The following is a 23,609-nucleotide window of genomic DNA, read 5'->3' as shown; positions in this document are numbered from 1 at the left end:
TACTGTAGATTTACAGTTTTCCAATACGCTAGGACATGTCGAAGGTACAGAAAAATTTGGAAGATCATAATTAGTGTGTAGCCACTTCTTTATAAGAACTTCTGATGCTGTCCATCTAATCCAGGAGAAATGTCAGCCTTTAGCCCCATTAAGTTGTCTATTTTTTGATAGTGGTAGTTTAAAGTCCCTCCATTGCTTTTGTATGCTTTGTGCACTGTTATGCATCTTCCCTCCTAACAATCACACTTACGCTTTGCCATTTTGTCACACTTTGATTCTGATCCCTCATTTCTCAAAAAAACTAACTTGAATTCCAAACACCTGAATCAGTCTCTGCTAACAGTAGTGTGGTCACTGGAGTCGAGAATGATGTTCTCCTAAGGGCTTTCCCTTAATGGAGAATGCCTATGTGTGACTTTGTTTAATGTGGGGAGTCAATGTATGGGCAGTCATGGTACCTGTTACTGGTCAGGGTCCAGTGGCATGGAGAGCAAGACGACTGGGGACCATTCACTGTTGCAGCCTTCCTCTGCCTTCACTGCAGTTATGATGTGTCATTATCTTCTGCCAGCTCCACTGTTGAGAATTTGCTTAGATTGCTCTTTTTCTGGAACCTCTTCCTTGAACTTACCCCCACGGGTGTCCCTATCAGGAGCTAAGCTCTGGATGACATCGCTGTTGGGATCTCAGGAATTCACAAGCCTCTCCACCATGACAAGGATATGATCCTTGGAAAAGATAACAGTAATTACAAGGCAATGTTGTCTAGCTAGTCACTGAATCTTCTGTGCATTTGCCTCCGACAGAAGCTTGTTTACCATTAATGAACCCTTTTGAAAAAACTAAAAAATTAAAGTTTGCAGTTCACTTATTGCTCAAGTTGGTCCACTGGTAATGACATAGGTTTTGCACTCCATTCCCTCCTGTTCCACTAGGATTTTGTTTATTGTCTTCAGCTCATCATTTAATATGATCATCCCTCAGAAGCAGGTTGGTAAATTGTCCTCATTAGGTCTCAGCACTTCTCTCTATAACTGGATCTTGTACTTCTTGATAGAAAGGCCACAATCAGTCTATGGTGGCAGAAACATCTCTAGCTCCATCATTCTGAGCACCAATGCCAATCTAGGGCTATATGCTCAGCCTGCTGCCATTTACGCTGCTAGATCAAGGTCAAACCAAATCATTAACAACACAACCGTGTTTGGCCTCATTGACAACAATGACGAGAAGGCTTAGAGAGCGGAGGCAGAGTGGTTGGTTTAATGGTGCAAGCTCAAAAACTTGAATCTCTATGGGGATGACCAAAGAAGTGATCATGGACTTTAGGAAAGTGCAGGCTGACCACTTCCCAGTGCACATAAATAGCTCCTCCGGGGAGAGAGTTAGTAACTCCAACATCGAGAGTGCACATAATGGGTGATCTCCTTCAACACCACCTCTCTTGTCAAGAAAGAACAGCAGTGTCTGCACTTCCTGAAGAGATTGAGGTGAGCAAGGCCCCCCTTTTCCCCTCCCTCTGCCCCCCCCCCAATTCTAATCAATTTTTACAGTAGCACCATTGAGAGTGTCTGGTCCAGCTGCATCACTGACTGGCATCAGACAGCAATTCCCTGCAAATGATTGTGCGGACTGCTGAGAGGATTATCAGGGTCCCTCGTCCATACATCAGAGATATTTATCAGGAGTGCTGTTTATGCAGGGTCCTTAGCATTGCCAACATTCCCTCCCATCCATCCAACAATCTCCATCAGGCAGGAGGTACTGCAGCATTAGGACAATGGCTGTTAAGATGGGAAACAGTTCTTTCCCCAGGCCATAAGAAGATTGAACTCTCTGCCACCACCCAGGTCTCATTATGTATGAAGCACCAGTAGCATTATGCTGTTTTCTTGCTAAATGTGTCATAAATGCACCTTATTATTTGATAATTTATTTCAGGTAATATTACTGTTGAGTGTGTGAGTTATATACACTGTGTTGTATGCCTTGGTCCAGAGGAACATTGTTAAGTTTGGCAGTATACATGTGTACTGCTGAATGACAATAAACTGAACTTGAACTTGAAGTTGAGTTAAAAACCAAAAGGTGAATCCAATCCAAACACAGGTGATTAGAAAGCTGAAAGAAAGGATTGATGATCATCAAGGGGGATCTATGAGGTTGCATTTGGGAAACCACCAAATCAGTGAATAAGAGAAACAACTCGGCATGAGTTGAGCCTGCATTTCTGAGTACCGGATTGGATTCAATTGGGAATAGCATTGGAGAGGTGATGATGAGGCAGAAGGGTAGAGTAGAAGTTAAGAGAGGTGATAATGGGAGGAGTTTGAGCGAGAACCGAAGTGTGACGTGTCAGTTGTTAAGACCCAAGGAAATTGGCTGCACTGTGTTGGATTTGGTGGAAGCAACCTCAAAGAAACGAAATGTTAAATAAGAAGGTACTTGAAAGAAGGTGGCTGCCTTGGGCTCTCCTGCGGCAGCTCTGCTAAAGATCAGGTAACTTTTCACTAAAGGTGAAGCAGCCCCAGTTCTCCGGTGAAGTCCTGCTCAGTGTGAAAGATTTCTTGCATTCATGGGCATTGTTTGAACAATATTGCACAAGTAAACTCAAAATTCCATTTGACACTCTGCATAACCCCTGTGACCTCGAGGGTTCTGCGCTCATACAGAAGGAGGCTCACAACAAGAATCCAAATCAATAATTGAGATTTCAAGTGGAGAAAACTTGCTGGATGTACCTCCCAGTCCTGCTTGAAACTAACAGTGTTAAGCTAGTCAAACCCAAATAAATCTGAGACTTGGGTGCCCTTACAATGAGCAGATGACTCACAGATTGTACTACTTGGAGAGTGACTATCTCACATTTCATATGGCATGACTTCAATACATTTTTGCCTTGGCTTGTTGGTAATTCTGTTTCTATTATTCACTTCAGAATAATGCAAAATTAATGCACCATAGACAAAGAATTGAAAGTCTTAATTGGTTAAATCTGTTGCTGTTCCCTGACGTTGAATTTCTAATGGAGCCCAACAATTGAGTTTAGTCTCTTTGAGATTTTCCAGCAGCGCCCAATGGAAATAGCTTTTTAGCATTGTAGGTATGTGCCCGTTATATCATATCCCCTGAGAGCTGATCATTGCTTATTATTTGATTTGGAACTTGGAGAGAATCTGTAAAGTATTCCCTTCAGAGCCAGTCCAGGTAAACGCAGTCAGCGAAACTGTCATCTAGCATGATTTGACCCAATAAAATTCTATCAAATAATTGTGCTACATGATTATATTCAGATTCATTTATTTATAGCATATACATTGAAAAGTATCATGAAATGTGTCCCTTCTGTTAACATCTAGCACAACCTAAGGATCTGCTGGGAACAGCCCACGAGTGTCACCGCCAACATAACATGCTCAGAATGCTCGGCAGAACAACGTGGAACACCACAAAGCAGAATACTACAGATAATAAAACAACAGCAAAACAAGCTCCGTTTCTCTCTCTCTCTCTCTCTCTCTCTCTCTCTCTCTCTCTCTCTCTCTCTCTCACACACACACACACACACACACACACACACACACACACACACACACACACACACACACACACACACACACACACACACACACACACACACACACACACACACACACACACCTGTCTCCTACCTCCTGTGGAATTGCGGATTCACAGACACTGGGCCTTTAACTAAGCTCACAGGCTCACTTCTCTGGCTATCCATTGGGTTCCATGCTTTCGATCGACTTCCTTCTTCTTATGCACTGATATGGATTTCTCCGTGAAGATTTTTTTTTTGCTCTTGTTTGCTTATATCAGACATTGTAAAGAATTCCACACAATCTATCAATAGCACCTGTTTGGTGGAAGGCAACTACGTACATGGTAATAATTGCATTATGTAAGCACTTTTATCTGCCTTTCCAATCAGGCTTCAGTTCAGCTAAATTGAAAGCATATCAATGTTCTGAAGTATTCTAAGTAAAGCATTAATTATACAGCAATAACACCAAGACATAATGACTGATGAATTAGAAGATTGCCCTTTTGTTTGTGTGTCAGTATTGTTAAGACAATAGAAAACAGGCACTATTTGAATAGGCTCAATCCCAGAAACAATATGGACCTAAAATTGAAAGGAGCAGCATAACACATTACTTTCATGACAGAAATTCAGATTGGATCCCATTTGTTTCTGATGCTGGCCTCATGCCAAGTCAGAACTGGCTGCTTTTACATAGGTTGGCAGAATTTTGTCAAGTCTCAGGCAGCATGGTTATGTAAGGGTTATTGTGACACTGTTATAGCACCAGTTAACCTGTGTTCAAATCTGCTGTTGAATTGGTTCCCATGGCATATTCATTCTTCCTGGCTTTCGCCCCTACCTCCTGTACCTAATAAAGTGACCACTAAGTGTATGTTTACCATTTGAATTTGAATTAACTCTATTACTTGCATCCTTCACATACATGAGGAGTAAAAATCTTTACATTACGTCTCCATCTAAATGTGCAATGTGCGATTTATAGTAATTTATAATAAATAGTATGTACAACAGGACAGTCAATATAACAGAAATACCGTTGTATCAACATGAATTACTTAGTCTGATGGCCTGGTGTTCTTCTGCTGCTGTAACCCATCAGCTTCAAGGGTTGACATGTTATATGTTCAGAGATGCTCTTCGACACACCACAGTTGTAACATATGGTGATTGCAGTTACTGTCGCCTTCCTGTCAGCTTGTAACAGCCTGGGCATTCTCCTCTGACCTCTCTCATTCACAAGACATTTTCACCCACAGAACCAACGTGCACTGGATGTTTTTTTTTTATTTTGTTTTTCTCACCACTCAGCTGTAGAGACAGGTGTTCTGGAAAATCTCCAGAGATACTCAAACTACCCCGTAAGGCACCAACAGTCATTCATGGTCAAAGTCACTTAAATCACATTTCTTCCCCATTCTGATGCTTTGTCTAAACAATTGAACCTCTTGACCATGCTTCCATGCTTTTGTGCATTGAGTTGCTGCCACAAGATTGACTGATTCGATATTTGCATTAACGAGCAGATGTACCTAATAAAGTGGCCACTAAGGGTATAAGCACACATTAACATTTAATAGGATGAAATCAGCAATTATGTACGATTCTTTTTTAAATTACGTTCATGTGCAAGTTGGTGTTGCTGAGGTGATGAATTGTGATGTTAATGGCATTTTGAGAATGGAGCTAAAGATGAGGTTGGTTACATGCTCAGGCTTTGGGATACATTTTAAATAATTCCAAATACTATTTACTCTAAAGACGATAGATGGAATACATATGAATGACAAAATTCTTTTTAATTCACCCTTGAAGTTTAGTCTGATTTTAACAACACTTTCTAATTGACTACCTTCTGTTGGTTACACAAAGACATTGGTAAATTGAATAATTCAAATCTTGTATTATAAAAGGGGCTGTTTTATTTTTCTTTTAATAAATACCCTGAAAAGAAAAAGTGACAACATCAATATGTTGCTGTCACACGTTGGCAGAATGTGAAATTTGTTTTGTTGCTTGTTACTTCACTTCAGCTTCCGCTGTCTTCAAAGTATTGAATGTTGCTTCTTACACATTCAGTCATTCATGACGCATCCAGAAACCTTCAGTGTGCACTGCAGGACATCCCTGTTGATTTGCAGTCTGTAGACTATTGGCTGCAAAATGATTGATGAGTACTCATGAAGGCAATCTTGTATTAGCATATGGCTTCATCAATGACATGTCCACACTGTGACACATTTTCCAATATTGTGTGAGTTACACTTGAAAGTTGCCCGAACTATGTCGATGTTTTGGTACGGAACTATTAAAACTAAACTCTTTTGGTCTGGATTTTGCTAGGTTTTACTTGCAATTCTGTACATAAGTGCTAGCATTTATAGATGTAATTACCAAAGAATTCGGAGCTCTGTATAAAACTGTAGGCCCAAACGTTATTTACTGAATTCTGCCGGTGACTTACAGGTTGGGCTGGTTTCTGCACCGTGTCCCAAATGTACAGCAGGTGCTCGTTGGAATCCCCAGCAATTAATTTTAAATTATTTGTTTATTTTTTAAAGTTTTTTTTCTTGAACGGGTTTTAAATAATTTTATACTCTGATTTTTTTTATATATTTCGAATGCTAGGGACATTTAGAAGTATGAAAAATCCCCTGACATCTTGAGCAGAGGGCAAAGCTAGTTCATGGTTTTTATGTTGGACTTAAGGTGACTTATCATCTTGCAATCAGTCACGGGTTTCAGAAAAATTTACTTTTATATTAGCCTTCTGCAGCATATACAGGAGTGATCTCCCATGCATAAAATCCATTATTTTTCCATTTGCCAATGATTTAACCTCAAAATTCAAGATTATTTAAAATTATTTCCTTTATACAAGTGTAAAGGAGAATGAAACAATTGTTGCTCTTGATCTGATGCACCACTAAAACCATAAAAGATAAAGAACATAGTAGCAGAATAAATAGACAGTAACAACACAATGTTTATATACATAGATTCAATGCATGTCCATAAAATGACACTAAGCTGTGCATAAGATAACTGACAGGAAATAATAAAGTAGTGATGGAGTTAGTGGTTGGAGGTGTTGATCAACCTTACTGTTTGGGAACAACACACCAAAGTTCCCAAGGCAGCACCTTCCAGACCATTACCATCTAGAAGGATGAGAATAGCAGGTACCTGGGAACACCAGCACTTGGAAATCCCCCTCCAAGTCACTCACCATCCTGATTTGGAAACATATTGCTGTTCCTTCATTGTCATTGGTTCAAACTCATGGAATCTCCTCCCTAACAGCACTATGGGTGTACCTGCAGTACAGTTCAAGAAGGCAGTTCATTACCACCTTCCCAAGGGCAACTAGAGATGGGCGATATATGCTGGCTTAGCTGCCGACGTCTACATCCCATTATAAATAAATAGATAAGTCCAGATGAATAATATACATAACAGTGAATTAGCACTGAGGAGCTACATTCCCTTGAACCATATCTCCAAGTATGGAGGGTTCATCCAAGAACCACATAGGTCATAGCAAGACTAAGGCCCAAGAAAGCTTGACATTAAGTTCAAAGGATACACTGTATCCATGGCCAGTTGTTGGAATGCCTGAGACATCATTGACTACGTCTTGATCTACTAACAGCACCACTGCAACATGCGCAAAGATGTCATAGATAGACTCATAGAGTCCTACAGCTGTGAGCAAATTATTTGGTGCATGATGTCCATGCTAACCAGTGAATACCCATGTCTATTAATCCCACATTCAAGCACTTGGCCTGTAGTTTTCTATGTCTAGGAGATTCAAGTGCTCATCTAGACATTTCTTAAATGCCGTCAGTGATTCTGCGTCCACCAGTATCTTAGGCAGTGTATTCCAGGTGGAGCCAAATCTAGAGTCAACCGTATTGAATAGCTGGCAGGCAGAACATGTAGTATAGTAGAAAAGTCAGCGTAGCACACACAACTTGGTTTACTTTGCCATGTGCTTGACCAGAACTGTCACTCGACCTAGATAAAGATTTGATGCACTAATGCCATCAATGTTCAGCAAAGGATGGCCACCAGTGCAATTTCAGGAATCCTAAATTCCATGTCACACTTTTATTAGTTGGGAACAGTCCCACTCAGACTATGATTTGTGTGTGATAAATCAGACACTCCCAATGACAGATGTCCCTAGATTATTCCTATGTCTCTTGCTCAAATCTCACTTTACTGTGGTAAATGACACTGCTCAATGGCCATCACTTAAATATGCCCCCAAACGACAATGAACTTAGCTTTACTTTACAGATATCATCTCCTTAAGTGGAGCTCTTGATTTTTATAGAGCATTTCTTAAGAGTTTTGCAGGACTTGGTTGAATTTGGTACATGCCAGTACTAATTGCGATTACAATAGTTTTTTTAAAATCAGAAACATCAGTGTCATCACTTACCACATTAAAAACTGATTGTAATATTTGCAATCTCTCTAATTTTCTGATTGAGGGCCCTTAATTTAAAATGTAAATTCTGTTTCGCTTTCCATAGAAGCAAGCTGATTGACCATGTATTTTCTGCACTTCCTGTTTTTATTTTATAAGATCTTTTTGGGATGCTGTGTTAAAAATATGTTTTCCCTTGCATGCATTTTCCTATTTCGTTGTGGGAATATTTTGTAACAAGTATTTACTGTATATGACAAATCTCTCAGCTCTTTTAGGGCTTCTTTTTGACATATAAATGTAAGCTATCCTTTATTCATTCAGTACCAGAATAGTTGGCACGGCAGTGAGGATATTGCAGCATTGTCCATTTTGTTAACAATGGCTGATTTCATGTGCTTTGTGTGCATTTATAATTTAACACAGGTTGACAGAAAGTGGGATGTTTGATTAGTTTCATTTGGTGTTCTACCCTGACTATTCAAAAGTATGCCAAAATGATTTTTTTTTCCGTATTGTTTATATTCTTCTTGAGAGCGCTACCTTAGAGTATACAGTAAGAAATAGCCGTGCCGTGGAATAGAATTTTTTATTGGGAAATTGAACATAACCTATTGTTTCAGGTATTTTAGGTCACAGTGTGCTCCAATTTTTTTAGGACTCTCATTCTGGCATAAGCCCTCAAAACCTTATCCAAAGAGTCTGGACCCTACAATGGGAATAGTTTAATTTTCATTTCTCATGGTACATATAAAACATATTTGAATTTGGTTTCACACACATCTGCTCTTACCCCATCCTCCTGCCATCCCCACTAGGGATAGGGTTCCCCTTGTCCTCACCTACCACCCCACCAACATATAATTCTCTGTAACCTCCAACTGGATCCCACCACCAAGCACATCTTTCCCTCCCCACCCCCCTTCTGCTTTCCGCAGGGATCGCTCCCTACATGACCTCTTGTCCATTCATCTCTCCCTTCCCACTGATCTCCCTCCCGGCACTTATCCTTGTAAGCATAACAAGTGCTACACCTGCCCATACACTTCCTCCCTATACACTTCCTCCCTCACCACCATTCAGAGCCCCAGACAGTCCTTCCAGGTGAGGCAACACTTCACCTGTGAGTCGGCTGGTGTGGTATACTGTGTCCGGTGCTCCCAATGCAGCCTTCTATATATTGGTGAGACTCGACGCAGACTAGGAGACCATTTTGCTGAACACCTATGTTCTGTCCGCCAGAAAAAGCAAGATCTCCCAATGGCCACACATTTTAATTCCACGTCCCATTCCCATTCTGATATGTCTATCCATGGCCTCCTCTACTGTCAAGATGAAGCCACACTTAGGTTGGAGGAACACCAACTTATATTCCGTCTGGGTAGCCTCCAAACTGATGACATGAACATTGACTTCTCTAACTTTGTTAATGACCCTTCCCCTTCTTACCCCACCCCTTATATATTTATTTATCTATCTATCATTTTCCCCTTTTTTTCTTTTCTCTTTCTCCTTTTTCTCTCTCTGTCCCTCTCACAATCACTCCTTGCCTGCTCTCCATCTCCCTCTGGTGCTTCCCTCCCCCTTACTTTCTCCCTAGGCCTCACATCCCATGATCCTCTCCCTTCTCCAGCTGTGTATCCCTTTTGCCAATCAACTTTCCAGCTCTTAGCTTCATCTCTCCCCCTCCTGTCTTCTCCTTTCATTTCAGATCTCCCCCTTGCCCTCCCACTTTCAAATCTCTTACCATCTCTTCTCTCAGTTAGTCCTGATGAAGGGTCTCGGCCCGAAATATCGACTGTACTTCTTCCTATAGATGCTGCCTGGCCTGCTGGGTTCCACCAGCATTTTATGTGTGTTGTTTGGATTGTGGAGTGAGGTTATCATAATTCTTTTGTTGAGGTATTACTTTATTGGGTTAAAAACTCAATTAACTCCGTAGCATTAATAATTAAATTCAATTTGATATGTGTTTTGCAAATACTGTTTCTGAAGTTCTAGAAAACTGTCTGATGTAAATTGATGATATGTATCTTGATAAGAATTTCTTGTCAAGTATGTGGTAACCTGAAAGTGGGCTTTGAAATATATACAAATTAATAAACCTTAAAAATTAGCTGCACTGCTGTGGAAATGAATTGGTCTATGCCAGTGATTTCCAACTTTTTGAGCTGGCTCCCAAATCACATCCCCAGTGCCCCCCATCTCCCTTTCTGGCCATTACATTAGAATTATAAAGAATTTTGATTTATGATGCACCGTGAAAGAAAATAGAAACTGCATATTCAAAGCAGCGACAAATAATTGCAAAAATATTTAAATCAATTTAAAACTACAAATAAAATAGTTTATTTAATTACAGTTAAAACAATTTTCATCAACAATTTTAACGCAGACATTTGTAGTCCAATTATCCACTAGTTCATTGCTTTTTCACCTTTCAGTGAGATGGATGGTTTTGGTACAGTGTTATCAGCTTTTCAACATCGGGCTGTGTCACTCAGACGGAGTCTCAGATCCTCACGTTCAGTAAGTCGCTGTCTGTTTCATTGCTTTGAAAGAAGTTGCGTGACTGCATTGAAACTGAGCTCTACTGAAACCGCACTCCACTTAACATGATGTTGGAAAGGCAAAAAAGAACATTTTGACCTTTAGTGTTCAGAGATTTCTTCCTGCAACCAAAAGTCTTGATACGATTTTTTGAACCTTGGCTTCTGCTCAAAGTTTTTTGTAGCGAGATCAGTATTTCCTCCATTGTCCCTGTTAACTCCTCATGAGAAATGTTCAGGAATAGATTTATTACCCAATCTAGAATTTGGATGGAGAGAATATCCTTAAATTTCTCTGATGTATTTTTATGAAGTTCACCCGGCACAGTATATTTGAATAACAAACAAGAGAAGATCCGCATGTGCTGGAAATGAAAGGAATACACATAAAATGCTGGAGGAACTCAGCAGGCCAGGCAACATCTATGGAAAAGAGTAAACAGTTGATGTTATGGGTCGAGAGCCTAAGGGTCATTTCCCATCCAATTCCTTGCAATTGAAGACTGATTTAATTAAAATTTGCTAAATATTTTTGAAAAATAAGTAATGCCGTGCCTAATATTCTTGAGCTGATTACTGAACGAAGCATTCCATAAAAACATGAGACCATAAGATGTAGAAGCAGAATTAGGCCATTTGGCCCGTTGAGTCTGCTCCAACATTTCATCATGACTGATCCAATTTTCCTCTTAGCCCCAATTTCCTGCCTTCTCCCTGTATCTCTTCATGCCATGACCAATCAAGAATCTATCAATCTCTAGCTTAAATACACATAAAATCTTGGCCTACACAACTGTCTGTGGCAACAAATTCCACAAATTTACCATTCTCTGGCTAAAAGAATTCCTCCTCATCTCCATTCTAAAAGGATGCCCCTCTATTTTGAGGGTGTGCCCTCTAGTCTTAGAGTCTCCCACCATAGGGAACATCCTCTCCACATCCACTCTATCCAGGCCTTTCACCATTTGATAGGTTTCAATGAGTTAATTTGAGACTTTAACTAAGTTTATTATAGAATGGCTTTGAGACATTCACCGCTGCTTGAATTTTTTAGCACACTTGTGAATTGCTTGTGCATCAATGATGTAACCACATGAAGTGATGTTTGATTTAAAGAGTTGACAGTTACCGTGTTGTGCTCTGAGCCCATAATGTTCTAATCTTTTTAACACTGCAACAATGCACCTTGCAATATCCGGTCCACAGCTTTCTGCCAGAGTGCAGCTGCAGGTGCTACTCCAAAATTAAGCCTATTATAGCGATAAAGCCCTTTTGTGAGTGTTTATGGTGAGAAACACTTTGGACTCTTCTTCCATCTCCATCTATTTGTAGACCTTAGCTATGTCCACTTTGCTGAAGTGTTTTCCTCCAGAAAGATTTGCAAAGATATCCTTTATCCTGGGCAGAGGGTATTGATCTGGTTTCAGTACTGGGTTGATGGTGACCTTAAAATCACCACAGATCCTGACCGACCCAGCCTTTTTGCAACTGGGACGACTGGCATTGTCCATGGACTACACTCAGACTTGGAAAGAATTCCTTCAGCCTCCATGTGATCGAGCTCAATGGCAGCTTTATCACAGATGGCATGGGGAATTGGATGGGCTTTCTAAAACATGAGTGTGTCATTTTCATTTAACACTATTTTACCCTTGATATGTTTGAGTTTTTCAATGCCATCCTTGAATACTGTTGTGGCATCATCCAGTACCTTCCTTAATTTGCTCTCAGCTGAACTCTATTGCATGTGACATGCAAATGGTAGATGGATCTTCAATCAAGTTTCAGTTGTCTCAGCCAATCTTAGCGCCTCAGTGCTGTCCCTCCTGTTTTTACCACCTAAGGGCTCAATGTGGCTACGGTTTGTTGCATTTCACTGTTACTAATGTTATTCCCACAGGAGTTATCTTTCCTTTAGTACAAGCTCTTAGCTGGATATCTGCAAGCTTCAGGGTTCATCATATTTGAAATGCCATTCAAACTTATTTTGTGGACTGACTGAAACAGCCAAGCCAGTGTCCAATTCCATTTTAATTAATTTGCCATTAATTTCTGGTGTAAGCCATATTGCTTGTCCCTTCTTAGTTTTCACATTGTAAATCTTAAGGCTACCCAATCCTGTGTCATTCTCTTCATTATAAGATTTTTCATCAACAGCATTCAAATTAGTGCTCTTTTGAAACTACACCTTGACAATTTAGCATTTTCTCTTGCCTGTGCAGTCCATTTATTTTTGTCTGCCTAACATGCTCTTTGTTTGTGGCCTACTTTTTTTTTTGCATTTTCTGCAAGTGTCACCTTTAAAGCTTTGTTGATCTGGTTTATATGAGCCCATTGCATAATGGTAATGGAGTTTGTTTGGCCAGGCAGATTTCTATTTAGATATTGCAACTCTGTTCATGCTGACATTCATTCCTGACTGCAACTCAGTTGTGTCTCTGGATGCTGTTTCCATTGATACTACTATTTCAAATGCCCTTTTAAATGTGAGTAGTGCTTCAGATAGAGGTTGTTTTTGAATGCTTCCTCATAAGATTCCACAAAGTAACACTCAGAATTTGTGAGTTTTATCATTAAGCCAATCAATGACTTAAAATGCTCAAACAATTTCTTCAATTCAGCCGCTTAAGCTGATATAGATACCACTTCCTTTTGATTCTGATTAGGAAAAGTAATGCATTCTGCAATCAACAATAGTTTCAGTTCAAAATGTTCTTGCATTGCTTTCATGATATCAGCAAAGCTAATTTTTGGCTGGTTTAGTTGAAGCAGTTAAATCTCTAAGCAAACTGTGTGGTTTTCCACTGAACTCAGCAAAAATGGCATTCATTTTTCTCCAGGTATTTCATTTCCTTCAAAATACTACTCAATTTCTTCAGTATACATCTGTTGTGCAATTCATTGCATCTATCCTTCTGATGTAGCCAGTCATTTCTGCTTTTTTAAAAAATATTGTTATTATCTCCAAATACTTCTTGTTTCTGAACCCATGGCTGTACATGTTGCTTGTTAATTTTATCCATTTTATGCCTTTTTAAAATTTGAATGGCTCTCTCTCCCTTTCCAAAGAAAAAACATGCTGCACACAACTAGTAGGTAGTCGTCTCAGGTTCATTTTAAAACTTTCTCGTTACCACTGTTATGATTTTTAACTCCGGAAAGAAACGGAAAGAAAACTGCAGGAGCCTGGGATATCTTGCCTAATCAGTGAGGTGCTCATATGTGACGTGGTGATGTAATGACATATGACATTCATGTACTTCTTACATATACCCTATAATGAATTATGTAAGCAAACAAATAATGCTTAATCAAACAATATAGTTACAAACAAGAGAAAATCTGCAGATGCTGGAACTCCAGGCGACACACACAAAATACTGGAGGAACACAGTAGTCCAGGCAGTATCTATGGAAAAGAGTACAGTGTGCATGGCCTCCTGTATATTGGTGCGGATTCCTGTATATTGGTGAGAACTGAGGCAGATTGGAAGACCACTTCACCGAGCACCTATGCTCTATCCGTAGAAAAAACTGAATCTCCCTATAGTCACACATTTTAATTCCCCTGGTTTCACCTATCACCTTGTGTTTCTCCCTCCCCTTCCCCATTCTGACTCCTCATTTTCTTTTCTCCAGTTCCAATGAAGGGTCTCGGCCCGAAATGTCAACTGTACTCTTTTCTATAGATACTGTCTCACCCGCTGAGTTCCTCTAGCATTTTGTGTGCATTGCCAATATATTTTCAATATCTATTATTCAAATTTTATTAAAATATTAAATATGCAACACAAACCATTGCTATTTTGTAGCGATGTCCCAACAAACATGCTTTGAAGTGTCTTTACATTTCTGAATGTTTTCTGAAGTGACTGAAAATAAGCCAGTTCTTGTTTGTTATTATCAAAGTGTATTCTCTTCAAGGACCCTGGACAGTTTCAGTGCCTCATTTAAAATAACTTTTTCCCACCACTGACATATTGGCTGCTCTTCTTGCTTGATGCAGGTATAAATCCTATACTTTTTTTTTGTTTGGTCAGCTTCTGCCATTTTCGTTATGGATCAACGATTGCAGTCATCTCTGTTTTATAAGGCCAAACTCGTGCACTGCAGTCAATAAAGGGAAAGTTATGACACCATCATAGCTCAGGCAGAACCGGACTCTCTGCCTGTCGATACATAAAGTGGGGCAGCAATATCTTGGTTTAGCTGTGGACTAGAGAAACATGGTCAAGACCATTCAAAAGGGCAGAATCTGAAATTTACCCTATTGAATGCCTTCCCCTAATTTACAAGAACTGCATCACTGCGAGATTACAGCATGGGAATTATACTAGTTAACACTATATTACAATGTTGACTGGCAATAATGCACAGGCTGGGAGCAAAATAACACAATTTCTTCATCCAAAACTTCTGATAATACAGAAGGGTCATCACGCAAACACAACAAAATCTACAGATTCTGGAAATTCAAGCAACACACACAAAATGCTGGTGGAACGCAGCATGTCAGGCAGCATCTATAGGGAGAAGCGCTGCTGATGTTTCAGGCCGAGACCCTTCGTCAGGACAGAAGAGTCATGTTGCATTTCGACAACTATAAGACAGTTTGAGTGAAGAGAATGGTGGGCTATCAAGAGATGAGGAGGTTATGTGATCATTCAAATCAATTATGAGGCACTGAAGATCAAATGCTTATAATAATTGATTTCTTAAAGCCTGTAATCCCTCAGTTGCTATCCTTGCCACCAAGCACCATCACGACCCCCTCAGGGGGAAATATCGCACACTTTGGGAACCACTGGCCTTTTTTTAAATTGGGTTATCCGAGTTCCTTGCTTTGTGGCTGCCTGTAAGCAGACAAAATTCAAGGTGTATAATCTATGCATTCTTTGATAACAAATGTGCTTTGGATTTTGAATCTATGCTGAAATAGCTTCTCAGTTGCAGCTACTGGCCTGCAGTCAACAATGAGTCATAGGCTCTGCTCTTTTTATACATCATATTGCACTTAAGCAATTGAGGCAGAACTGCACCAAAGGCTCAGGCCTAACTGGGTGGAACTGCATTACTATTTCATTGACTTAATAGGCCAGTTTCTAAAACAAAAAAAAACTTGAATAGGAAATCTCTGAATTAAACAAACTTAAAAATCTGCAGTTCAAGGAATGAAAGCAAACTTTAACTATAACAAGGCAGTTTCCACTAATTGTGTACAAACTTGCTGTCATCATTACAAGTGTTACTTTGAAATTCATGTGCCAAATTTGCTAAATTATTGTACCTCATTACAAGAATATTTATTTATCGATTTGTTTATTTTTATATAGCTACTGTGCGGAGCAACTCTGATTTAACCCTAACCTAATCACAGGATGATTTACAAAGACCAATTAACCATACAACTGCTATACCTTTGGACTGTGGGAGGAACCCAGGAGAAACCCACACATTCCACAGGAGGAAAGTACAAACTCTTTACAGAGAATTGATTTTATTTCTCACACCCTTCACATACATGAAGACTAAAAATCTTTACATTATGTCTCCGTCTAAATGTGTAATGTGCAATCATAGACATTTATAATAATTTATAATAAATAGAACAGTCAATGTAACATAGAAGTATACTCAAATCAGTGCGAGTTAATCAGTCTGATGGCCTGGTGGAAGAAGCTGTCCCGGAGCCTGTTGGTCCTGGTTTTTATGCTGCGGTATCTTTTCCTGTATCAGTAGCAGCTGGAATAGATTGTGGTTGGGGTGACTTGGGTCCCCATTGATCCTTCGGGCTCTTTTTTCACACCTATCTTTATAAATGTCCTGAAACATGGGAAGTTCACAAGTACAGATGCGCTGCGCGGTCTGCACCACTCTCTGCAGGGTCTTACGATTAAGGGAAGTACAGTTCCCATACCAGGCAGTGATGCAGCCAGTCAGGATGCTCTCAGTTGTGCCCCTGTAGAAAGTTCTTGGGATTTGGAGGCACATACCATATATCCTCAACCGTCTGAGGTGAAAGAGATGCTGTTGTGCCTTTTTCATAAGAACATAAGAAATAGGAGTGGGAGTAGGCCATCCGGCCCATCGAGCCTGCCCCACCATTCAATATGATCATGGCTGATCTGTCCGTAAACTCAGCTCCATCTACCTGCCTTTTCCCCATAACCCTTAATTCCCTTACTATGTAAAAACCTATCTAACTATTTCTTAAATATATTTAGTGAAGAAACCTCAACTGCTTCCCTGGGCAGAGATTTCCACAGATTCACCACTCTCTGGGAAAAATAGTTCCTTCTTATCTTCATCCTAAATCTTCTCCCCTGAATCTTAAGGCAACGTCCCTTAGTTCTCGTCTCACCTGCTAATGGAAACAACTTTCCTACTTCTATCTTAACTATCCCTTTAAAAATTCTGTGTGTTTCTATAAGATCGCCTCTTATTCTTCCGAACTCCAGAGAGTATAGTCCCAGGCGACTCAATCTCTCCTCACAGGTGAACTCCTTCATCCCTGGAATCAACCTGGTGAACCTCCTCTGCATTGTCTCCAAAGCCAGTATATCATTCCTCAAGCATGGAGACCAGAACTGCACGTAGTACTCTAGGTGCAGCCTCACCAGTACCCTGTATAGTTGCAGCATGACCTCCCTGCTCTTGAATTCAATCCCTCTAGCAACGAAGGCCAACATTCCGTTTACCTTCTTAATAACGTGTTGTACCTGCAAGCCAACTTTTTGCGATTTATGAACAAGCACTCCCAAGTCCCTCTGCACAACAGCATGCTGCATTCTTTCACCATTTAAATAATAATCTGCTCTTCTATTATTCCTTCCAAAGTGGATGATCTTGCATTTACCAACATTGTATTCCATCTGCCAGAGCTTGGCCCACTCACTTAACCTATCTATATCCCTCTGCAGTCTCTCCTCATCTTCTGTACAATTCGCTTTTCCACTCGGTTTAGTGTCATCAGCAAATTTTGCTATGCTACGCGCAGTCCTCTCTTCTAAATCATCAATGTAAATGGTGAACAGCTGCAGGCCTAGCACTGACCTCTGAGGCACCCCACTCATCACAGACTGCCAACCAGAGAAGCACCCATTTATACCAACTCTATGCCTTCTATTGGTTAACCAGTCCACTATCCATGTCAATACATTTCACCACACAGCTGGTGTGTACAGACCACATGAGATCCTCAGTGATGTGGATGCCAACGAACTTAAAGCTGTTTACCTCTCAACCCCAGATCCATTAATGTCAATAGGGGTTAGCCTGTCTCCATTCCTCCTGTAATCCACAATCAACTCCTTCGTTTTTGCGACATTGAGGGAGAGGTTGTTTTCTTGACACCACTGTGTCAGAGAGATGACTTCGTCTCTGTAGGCCACCTCGTTATAGTTTGAGATTAGGCCAATCAATGTAGTGCTGTTGGCAAATTTAATTAGTAGGTTAGAGCTGTGGGTGTTGACACAATCATGGGTATTCAGGAAGTAAAGGAGGGGACTTAGTACATAGCTCTGAGGGGCTCCTGTGTTGGGAGTCAGAGAGGTAGAGGTGAGGGAACTCATTCTTACCACCTGACGGCGATCTGACGAGAAGTTCAGGATCCAGATGCACAAGGCAGCATCAAGGCCAAGGTCTCTGAGCTTCATGTCGAGCCTTAAAGGAATTATGGTGTTGAATGTTGAACTGTAGTCCAAGAAAAGCATTCCCACATAATCATCCTTCTTCTCCAGATGTGTAAGAACGGTATGTAGAGCAGTGGCTATTACGTCATCTGTCATTTGGTTGTGTCGTTAGGCAAATTGGAGGGGGTCCAGTGTGGACGATAGCATGCAGATGTAGTCCTTGATCGCTACACTGGGAGAGGGAGTGATTAAAAATGTCTGTAAACACACCTACCAACTGTGCTACGCACATCCTGAGTACTCACCCTGGGACGCCATCCGGTCCCACAACCTTGTGACTGTCCACTCACTGGAAACATCTACATATCCAGGTTGCAAGTTGTAGTGGTGGTTTTCCTTGGAGGCTCATAGTTAGCGATATCGAACCAAACGTAAAAGCGATTGAGGGAGAGAGATTGCAATGTTGGCGGCACCACCACGTTGGGCTTTGAAGCCTGCGATGGTATGCAGCCCTTACCACAAGTCACGTATGCTATTTGTAGCGAATCTTGAGACAATCTTGACCCTTTATTGTTGTTTTGCATCCTTGATATCTTTGCGCAGATCGTAGCTGCTTTCTTGAGCTCCTGCTGATTACCGACAATGTAAGCTCTGCGTTGCTCCCACGGAACTATTGATCCACAGTTTCTGTTTAAGGAAGACCCTGAAGCACGTGACTCCATCCGTGAACTCGGAGACATCTTCATCCTGGAAGACATTCCAGTCAACGTCGTCAAAGCAGTCCTGCAGCATGGAGACTGACTGGTCAGACCAACAGTGGATGATTTTAACTACGTCTTCTTGTTTTAGCTTCTGACTGTACGTCAGGAGAAGCAGGATTGAAGAGCGATCTGATTTTCCAAAAGCTGGAAGGAGGAGTGCTTTGTAAGCATTGCGGAAGGGAGAGTAGCAGTGGTCGAGTGTGTTATCTCCACGAGTGCTCACCTGGATGTGTTGACAAAACTTCGGAGAGACTCTCAGAATCAGGTTTATTATCACCAACATGTGATGTGAAATTTGCTGACCTAGCAGCAGCAGCTCAATGCAATACATAATCCAGCAGAGAGAGAGAAAAAATAATAATACTAAATAAAATAAAACATAATAATAAATAAACAAGTATATCAATTACATTTATTGAATATATTTTTTAAAAATGTGCAAAAACAGAAATACTGTATATTAAATCAAAAGTGAGGTAGTATCTAAAGTCTCAATGTCCATTTAGGAATTGGATGGCAGAGGGGAAGAAGCTGTTCCTGAATCGCTGAGTGTGGGCCTTCAGGCTTCTGTACCTCCTACCTGATGGTAACAGTGAGAAAAGAGCATGCCCTGGGTGCTGGAGGTCCTTAATAATGGACTGAGACAACGCTCCCTATAGATGTCCTGGGTACTTTGTAGGCTAGTACCCAAGATGGAGCTGACTAGATTTACAACCTTCTGCAGCTTCTTTCGGTCTTGTGCAGTAGTCCCTCCATACCAGACAGTGATGCAGCCCGTCAGAATGCTCTCCATGGTACAACTATAGAAGTTCTCGAGTGTATTTGTCGACATGCCAAATCTCTTCAAACTCCTAATAAAGTATAGCCCATAGCAGTGAGAGGTTGAAAATGTCCTTGAAAACTCACGCTAATTGGTTGGCACAGGTTTTCAGAGCCTTACCAGGTAGTCCATCGGGACCTTCTGCCTTGCGAGGGTTCACTCTCTTTAAAGACAGTCTAACATTGGCCTCTGAGACAGAGATCACAGGGTCATCAGGTGCAGCAGGGATCTTCACAGCTGTAGTGTTCTCCCTTTCAAAGCGGGCATAGTATGCGTTGAGTTCATCTGGTAGTGAAGCATCGCTGCCATTCATACTATTGGGTTTTTCTTCGTCAGTGATGCTCAATTAAAGTCACCAGCAACGATGAAAGCAGCCTCTGGGTGTACAGTCTCCTGCATGTTTATGGTCTCGTACAGTTCCTTGAGAGCAAGGTCAGTATCAGCCTGCGGCAGGATGTATACCGCTGTGATGACAACAGCCGTGAACTCTCTAGGCAGCCAGTAGGGTCTGTACAGCAACACCAGGTATCCCAGGTCTGGGGAACAAAAGGATTTGAGGGCATGCACATTCCAGTGGTCGCACCAAGCATTGTTGACCATGACGCATACCCCTCCTCCTTTACTCTTCCCAGAATGGTTTTTTGACCTGTCCGCCCAGAACAGGGAGAATCCAGAGGGCTCAATAGTGTGCCCTGGTATCTCCTCCATCAGCCAGGTCTCCACGAAGAACAAAATGTTACATTCCTTTGTTTCCCACAGGCAGGAGATTCTTCCTCTCACTGAGATTGAACACTGAACTCCAACGGCCTGAGCTGTAATGGCGTTACGCTGACTGCTGCACCACTGTCGCACCCAATACAGTACTTGTCTTTGCTACTCGGCACCACCTCCTTAAATGTTGACTTCTGAAGACAAGGGGGAACAAGGATGACAGTGCAAGGAAAAACTATCATTGCAAGTCCTCTTCAAATCGTATCCAGTTGTCTCTTCAGTTGTATTGCTGATCCTTCATTTTGTCTGCATTTTTTTTATATACTAGAACTCCCAACAGCACGTCTAGAGTCCTGTCATCAAAGAACTACAGCAGTACAAGCTGGTTAATTAGAGATGGACAATAAATGTTGGGCTTGCTAACAACACCAATGACAAGCATTACGACAGGGGTCCTCGCTTAAAGATAGGGGTCCATGGCATAAAAAAGTTTGGGAACCGCTGCATTACGATCATGGGATAGACTGTATTTTACAGACTGGCCAGGGAAACATCAAATCTTTACTCTGAAACTGACAATTTTTTTTTAAACTGCCCTGCTGCATCTGCATGTACCAGAGATATTAGGAATTCATCACAACCTCGGAAGAAAAGCAATTGTAGGTTTGCCTCTGCTTATTTAGAGTCTCGAGTTTTCATTTATTGAATGTCAAAATGGTGAGCATAGGTCACAATGTGTCATCTGCAGTAAACTGTTGACAAATGAAACCTTAAGCAATCTAGCTATAAAGACAAGTCTCTTGACATTTTTAACAATAAAACAGAGATTTAAGGACATTACAAAATAGACTTGAACGTGAAAGTACTAGCTAAGAGACAGTAATGTAAGTATTTTCCTTGTTGAACACTGTATTGAGAAGTGTAAATCAGCAATGTGCCAGAGAAGTTAATTTTACCTTCTGCAATTGACATGTGCACTGATTTGTTGGGAAAATCATCTTCTGATAGTAAAGGCATCTGTTCAGAGCTGAACAAGAAACAAAAGAAAATAGGAACTAGAGAAACAAGAGAACAAGTAGGCCAGTCAACTCCTTGAGACTGTTATCAAGTATTGGTGTTGGGTTATTATTGTCACATGTACCAAGACACAATGAAATGCTTGTTTTGCATATCATTTATACATATAAAATCATAGCATGTTGCATTGAGCTGGAATAAGTTAAAACAATAACTATGCAGAATAAAGTGTAAAAACTGCCAAAAATGATAAAGCGCAAGATCATAATGAGGTAGATTATGAGGTCAAGAATCCATCTTTTTGTACAAGAGGTCCATTAAAGAGACTGATAACAGTGAGACTGAAACTGTCCTTGAGCCTGGTGATCACTGATCGGGGCTCAATTCCTAATGCTGCCTACAAGGAGTTTGTACGTTCTCCCCATGGCTGCTTGGGTTTCCTCGCACATTCCAAAGATGTTCTGGTTAGGCTTAGTGGGTTGTGGGCACGCTATGTTTGTCACCAGATCATGACGACACTTGTGGGCTGCCCAGCACAATCCCTGCTGATTTGCTTTCACTCAAACGATGCATTGCATTGTTTCTTTCAAATTTGGAGGTAAAATCATAAGTCACCTGCTGAAAGATGCTTGGCATCTGCCATGATCACACAGACACATAACTTTTTTTTTGCAAACCCTGTTGCTTTTGGTCACAAAAAAGGTAGATGCCAGTGACAGTAAAGCCATTAAGTGCCAGAATAGTGCCCTATTATTTTGTTGAAAACAGTCACTTCCTGACAATTACTTGGTACAAATATTTCTTTATCAGAGCTGAATATTATCAAGTTCTTTGCACCTTCTACTAGGCTCAAGTCAGATATCAAGTCAAATAAATTATTAAGTATGTATACAGTGTTTTGAAAAAGTATTCACCTCCGTGTCCCAATGTTCACATCCATGAATATAACAATCAGGGATTTGATCAATTTAACTGAGAATTTTTATTTGAGAATCCCATAATCCCTTTTTTCACAATCCCCCAAAACAGGAAAAAGTGCAAAGATGAAAAATTAAAAATTCAAAAACTGAAATGCCACTTAATCAAAAGTATTCATCTCCCTTTGCTCGGTACATAGTTGAACCACCTCTTAAACCTATTACAGACTTTTTTGGACAAGTCTCTATCAGCTTTGCACAATGTGACGGAGCATGATTTTCCCATTCTTCCTAGCAAATTTGCTCAAACTTTGCCAGGTTAGTTAGGATGTGACGGTGGACAGCAATCTTGAGGTCTTGCCAGAGATGCTTAATCTGGTGGCAACGTTTACAGGACACCTGACCCAAGCAGTGTGGCTGTGGTTTCATATTTTTCCACTTCTTCATGATGAACTACAGTGAGCTTTGAGGCATGATCAGTGCCTTTGAGATAGTCTTGTACCCTTTCCCAGATTTGTGCTTCTCTATAATCATTTCCCTGACTTGTCTTGAATGCTCTTTTGTTTCATTTTGATTTAGTCTGTTGAAAATCTACCATATTTTTGGACCTTAAAAAGAGAGGAGATAATTATTTTTATGAATTCATTAAGAACAGGTGATCCTCCAATTTTCTACATCAAAAATTGGTGAGTTGGTAAGGTAATACAAGGGTGCTGGAAAGTTTGTGAATTCTGTAGAAAGTCTGCAGAATTTTCTCTACTTCTGCATAATTATATTCTAAAATGTGATCAGATCTCCATGTAAGTCCTAAAACTAGATAAAGAACACATAATTAAGTAAATAACACACAAAAAAATCAGACTTGTTCATTTATTTATTGAGAAAAATAATCCATATTACATGTATTTGTTGGAAAAAGAATGTGAACCTCTGGGGCAATGGCTTCTACAAAAGCTATTTGAATTCAGGTACTCCAATCAATGAGGTGAGATTGGAGGTGTGGATTTTAGAGGTACCCTGCCATATAAAAACACACACATACACAGTCAGGTTACTGACAGAGCCTGCTCTTTTCAAAAAAGGCTTTGATCAAAACAAGAAGAATTGTAGAGATGCATGAAGCTGGAAAAGGCTACGAAAGCGTTTCTAAAGACCTGAGTGTTCATCAGTCTACAGTAAGAGAAATTGTCTACAAATGGA

This window comes from Hemitrygon akajei, chromosome 17, assembly GCF_048418815.1.
Source record: "Hemitrygon akajei chromosome 17, sHemAka1.3, whole genome shotgun sequence".
NCBI classification, from domain to species: domain Eukaryota; kingdom Metazoa; phylum Chordata; class Chondrichthyes; order Myliobatiformes; family Dasyatidae; genus Hemitrygon; species Hemitrygon akajei.
Note: the sequence above shows the minus strand (reverse complement) of the source record.